The sequence below is a fragment of the Phoxinus phoxinus genome (genome assembly GCF_949152265.1).
Source record: "Phoxinus phoxinus genome assembly, chromosome: 1".
In the NCBI taxonomy this organism is placed as follows: domain Eukaryota; kingdom Metazoa; phylum Chordata; class Actinopteri; order Cypriniformes; family Leuciscidae; genus Phoxinus; species Phoxinus phoxinus.
The window spans coordinates 47,790,046-47,796,359 of NC_136876.1; positions in this window are offsets into that span (position 1 = coordinate 47,790,046).

Here is a 6,314-nt window from a genome sequence, read left to right on the forward strand (position 1 = left end):
ATCTTGACGGCAATCGTAAGAAAATGGATAAGTAGCTACATAATCAAATTCACAAATATTACACAATTTAAACATTATTCAAATACATAGGCTACTGAGTTTCTAAAACTATCTTTGTCAAATAATACACATCCAAAAAGCAAGTTACCGGTAAGCAAGTTCACCAAGCTCCCGCGATCTCATTCCACATCACTGAATTTCTTTATCCTCTGTGTCGCTTCTGAACAACTCCGCCATCTAGAGCGCCCTCTCGCTGCTGTAGACGGTAATGTTTTCTCTTGGTTCATGAATTAATTTTGATTTATAAGTCACACCTGACTATAAATCGCAGGACCAGCCAAACTATGAAAAAAAAGTGTGACTTATAGTCCGGAAAATACAGTACTGGTTTGTAAAGAAGGACTACACGCCTGCGCACATATATATTATTTATATTAAAAAAGTCGCTTGACGTCACCCATAGGAATATAGTGGAGTGCAGCGCGACAGAAGTGTCGCACGGACAAGTGGATCACCGCCGTTAGTTTCAGAGCAGGTTTAGAGTTGACAAATCCAGAAAAATCCAACCTGGTTTAGATCAGCGGTCTCACAAAGCTCAGTATAAACTTTTTCTGTCAACTCAGGTTTGATCCAGAGTTTGCAATTAACTCTGAAGCGTGTGCACCTGAAAGTGTGACACGTGCGGCAAACGGCCAATCACACTGAACATGTAGAGCACCAGTTTGATTAACTTGTTTGATGACGCAATTCACTTCTCTTCTGAAGATTAAGAGATAATTTAGAAAATTATGATGAAATGAAAAGCATTTACAAGGCAGGAATAAACACTGCTACAGCAGCGACAGTTTGAGAAGGCAGCTGAGAAGAAAATATCTGACTATATCAATGCATGATGTGAATCAAAGAAATATGCCTAATAATCACATAGGAAATATGCCTTCACAAAGAGCTCAAATAAATACAAATTGTTTATATGAATACATGTATTATATTAATTTAAAAGGAAAGTTTAATATTACTTGTCAATTAATATAATAATTATATGAATATATTATATTAATTAAAAGTAATTATATTTCATATAATATAATTAGTATAATGAATAATTAGCAAAAGATGAGCAATTTTGTCTCTAAATTTTTTTAATAATAAATTATTGATTCAAAAAGGTTTTGCATGTTTACTGCAAAAATGGAGCTGCGAACTTAACATACTTTGAAAATCCAGGTTTAGATAATTCTGGTAAGCACGGTCCGTGGGCGTGACTTCTAAGGCTGAGGCTAAGAGCCGTGTGGAGATGTGTCTGCCCTGGATGACTCAGTGAGTGGGCTGGGTAAAATGCTGAAAAAGCTGGTGCTGCTCAGAGACTGCTGCTTGTATATGCTTGCAATTATAATTGACAGGACTGAATGACTAGGCTCCTCCCAAAACTACTTTAGAATGTTGTTGAATGATGCTTTCTTATGCATCTCTCTATCATTTTTGGATGTCCATTTACACAGAAATTAATAGTGGTGTCAACAATAATCGATTCGGCGATGCATCGCAATGCGGGATATGCACGATTCAGCATCGATGCGGCAAAGTGCCATAATCGATTATGTCACTGTTTATTTTCTGGCCTTGAGTTGGACAATAAAGTTACTTCCGTGGGCATAACAACAACAACAATCAAGACGGCTGAGGCGGAGGGAGATGACTGCGATAGACGGGTAATTAAAAACGCACCTAAAGCTTGGAAAAGCGGATATCTGGGCACATTTCGGATTCTACGAAGTTAATGGGAAACTAAACAAGACGAGGCTGAACACAGGAGCGCAGCTTCGCGGCTGAGACACGAATAGACTAACATAAAGCTTTTACTTTTAAACACAAAAGGCACGTCCATTTGAATAAAAAAATATTATTTATTAAACAAACCAGATCAAGAGCAAAAACTAAATAAAGTGCATAACTGAAAAATAAAGCATAGGCTCAAAACTAATACAAACAGTGGGCACTGCGCATTGGGCTCCAATCATTTTTTCCCGTCTTCTAAAAAAAAAATGCTGCCACACTGCCGATGTCTTTGTTGACATGGTTGAGGAGGACTGACTATGAATTAAACGGTCTCTCAATTAAATAAATAATATTCAGCAAACCTTCTAGTAGCCTACTTTCTTCAATCTGTCTCTCTTCTCCGGTGGGTTGGGCTAATCCAAAAGAAGTGAAAACAAGGGGGGTGTTCTGAAGACAGACTGTTACCTGTGAAACAGCGGTGCTCTGAAAACTCCCCCATTAGCAATTAGTGCTTTCCACCTGATGAAACGAACGCACAAAACGAATGAAATGAACGCGGCAAAACTGATGAAATGAACGCGCAAAACGAATGAAATGAACACGGCAAAACTGATGAAATGGACGCGGCAAAACTGATGAAATGAACGCGGCAAAACTGATGAAATAAACGCAGCAAAAAATCGACCAATCAGAATTTTGGTCAAGCAAGAACGTATCGACCAACAATCGACTGGGAGATTACTGTCACATTGTTAATGTGTTTTCGTTTGTTTCCATGGACTTTTAGGTTGTTTTTCTCATTCAGTGTTTTTCTTCATCTCTGTCGTCATTTTCATTAGTTCATTTTCGTCACCTGTTTAGTTAATTAGTCATTGTTAATCATCATCATCATCACCTGTCGTCACTCGTTGTCATCTGTGTATTTAAGTTCCTGTCTTTCACCCTTCAGTTGTCGGTCAATGCTTTGTTAGTATATGTTATTGTGTATGGAGAGTGTTACCCTTGCCTGTACCAGTTTTGTTTAAGTTTTATTATAGTAAAAGTTTGAATTGGAACTTTGGGCCTCTGCCTGTCTTCTTCCGCACCATACCCGTGACAGATTGACCGACCAAAAACGCTATGGAGGCATTTCTGTTTAATCAGAATGGGAGTTCATTGGAGGAGTTTGTGGAAGTTTACCTTCATCTTCATCAGGATGTTTACTGGGAGGAGGAGTTTTTGAAGCAACGGTTCTGGAGAGGACTTGATGATCCACTAGCCCAAATATTGCTGCTCAGGGACTTAGATAGACCTTTTATTGAGTTTATGGACAGAGCTCTTTGGGTGTGTGGATCCTCACTCACTGTGGGAGACATCCAGCCAGATCTTCGCGTCCAGCCAGATCTTGAGCCCGCTGACCCTGCGCCAGAGCCCTCGTCGCTGCCCAGCACAGAGCCCTCATCGCTGCCCAGCACAGAGCCCTCATCGCTGCCCAGCACAGAGCCCTCCTCGCTGCCCAGCACAGAGCCCTCATCGCTGCCCAGCACAGAGCCCTCATCGCTGCCCAGCACAGAGCCCTCATCGCTGCCCAGCACAGAGCCCTCATCGCTGCCCAGCACAGAGCCCTCATCGCTGCCCAGCACAGAGCCCTCATCGCTGCCCAGCACAGAGCCCTCATCGCTGCCCAGCACAGAGCCCTCATCGCTGCCCAGCACAGAGCCCTCATCGCTGCCCAGCACAGAGCCCTTATCGCTGCCCAGCACAGAGCTTCCTGCACCGCTGGTCCCGTCCAGCCCAGAGCTTCCTGCACCGCTGGTCCCGTCCAGCCCAGAGCTTCCTGCACCGCTGGTACCGTCCAGCCCAGAGCTTCCTGCACCGCTGGTCCCGTCCAGCCCAGAGCTTCCTGCACCGCTGGTCCCGTCCAGCCCAGAGCTTCCTGCACCGCTGGTCCCGTCCAGCCCAGAGCTTCCTGCACCGCTGGTCCCGTCCAGCCCAGAGCTTCCTGCACCGCTGGTCCCGTCCAGCCCAGAGCTTCCTGCACCGCTGGTCCCGTCCAGCCCAGAGCTTCCTGCACCGCTGGTCCCGTCCAGCCCAGAGCTTCCTGCACCGCTGGTCCCGTCCAGCCCAGAGCTTCCTTCACCGCTGGTCCCGTCCAGCCCAGAGCTTCCTGCACCGCTGGTCCCGTCCAGCCCAGAGCTTCCTGCACCGCTGGTCCCGTCCAGCCCAGAGCTTCCTGCACCGCTGGTCCCGTCCAGCCCAGAGCTTCCTGCACCGCTGGTCCCGTCCAGCCCAGAGCTTCCTGCACCGCTGGTCCCGTCCAGCCCAGGGCCTTCGCCGCTGGTCCCGTTCAGCCCAGAGCCTTCGCCGCTGGTCCCGTCCAGCCCAGGACCGCCTTCGCCGCTGGCCCCGGTCAGCTCAGAGTCCTCTTCGCCGCGGGTCCAGTCCAGTGCTGACCTCCCCAAGAAAATTTTGGGGGGGGGCAATAAGTCCTCTGAGGGGATCGTGGAGGCCCTTCCGACACGGTCGCCATGGCCGCCCGAAGGGTCCTCACCGCCATGGCCGCCCGAAGGGTCCTCACCGCCATGGCCGCCCGAAGGGTCCTCACCGCCATGGCCGCCCGAAGGGTCCTCACCGCCATGGCCGCCCGAAGGGTCCTCACCGCCATGGCCGCCCGAAGGGTCCTCACCGCCATGGCCGCCCGAAGGGTCCTCACCGCCATGGCCGCCCGAAGGGTCCTCACCGCCATGGCCGCCCGAAGGGTCCTCACCGCCATGGCCGCCCGAAGGGTCCTCACCGCCATGGCCGCCCGAAGGGTCCTCACCGCCATGGCCGCCCGAAGGGTCCTCACCGCCATGGCCGCCCGAAGGGTCCTCACCGCCGTGGCCGCCCGAAGGGTCCTCACCACCGTGGCCGCCCGAGGGGTCGTCACCGCCGTGGCCACCCGAAGGGTCCTCACCACCATGGACGCCTGAGGGTCCGTCTGCTCCGCCATGGTCACGCCCTCATCCTGCTCCGCCCTGGCCACCTGCACGTCCTGCTCCGCCCTGGAGGCTTCCTGCTCCAGATCGGCCACCTGTTCATCAGCCTCCAGGGCGCCCACCCTCCCACCCCTTTGGATGTTTTACGGCGCGAGGACGCGCCTGGGGGGAGGGGGGGGTTCTGTCACATTGTTAATGTGTTTTCGTTTGTTTCCATGGACTTTTAGGTTGTTTTTCTCATTCAGTGTTTTTCTTCATCTCTGTCGTCATTTTCATTAGTTCATTTTCGTCACCTGTTTAGTTAATTAGTCATTGTTAATCATCATCATCATCACCTGTCGTCACTCGTTGTCATCTGTGTATTTAAGTTCCTGTCTTTCACCCTTCAGTTGTCGGTCAATGCTTTGTTAGTATATGTTATTGTGTATGGAGAGTGTTACCCTTGCCTGTACCAGTTTTGTTTAAGTTTTATTATAGTAAAAGTTTGAATTGGAACTTTGGGCCTCTGCCTGTCTTCTTCCGCACCATACCCGTGACAATTACAGCCCTAGAAAGCAGTGATTTATGTTTTCTTTTTCAGGTTTGAAAATGCCATATACAATACCCTGTAGCCTAACATTTAATTTTATTTTGTTTAATGACATTTATGTCAAAGATACAGGAGAGTGATAATACACACATAGCAGCCAATAAAATCTGTTGTTCAATATATGACTGCTTGTATTGCCTCATGACTGATGAAAAATTTGCCTTGTTGTGTGCAGTAAAATTTTGATGCATTGCAATGCATCGTAGAATCGAATTGAATCGAATCGTTAGCTGGTGAATCGTAATCGAATTGAATTGTGAGGGCAGTGCCAATGCACACCCCTAGAAATTAAGCAACTCACTGGATTTTTGTCACATGGGTTTTCTGCATTGACAGTATTATATAGACATTACTCCTTTAAATAACAGATCTTTATCTGCCCCCAAATGCCTGCTGAACATCATAAACCTACAGCAGTGTTCCTGAACTATGGACTCACTCTCCCTTATCTGACACATCCAATTCAGGTCCTGAAGTTTCCTCTAACGAGCTGACGAGTTGAACCGGTTATGTTTGATTAGGCCCTTACGCAATATATATATATATATATATATATATATATATATTTACCTATATATGAATTATCAATATATTAAATGATTTAACTGCATATTTGAAAATATACAGAATAATATGTGTTAATATATTACAATATATTGAATAATACATAAAGAATTGCTGCTTTTCATATATTGAAAAATAAGTGACAATATTTTACTAATATATAATAATGTATGTAATTTTATATACAGTAATACACTTCATAATATATAGATGTACATGTGATCAGATATGGTACTGCATGTAATATATTGCAGATATATTTACTCATGCAGTGTAAACATAATTCTTAAAATATAATTAACATAAAAAACACATTCTTGTAAATAATTATAAAATATAATATAAACATTTCATATTTTTAAGCTAGTTAACAAAAGGACAAGCACACCTGCATGTACTAGTATTTAGCCAAGAGACTATAACTG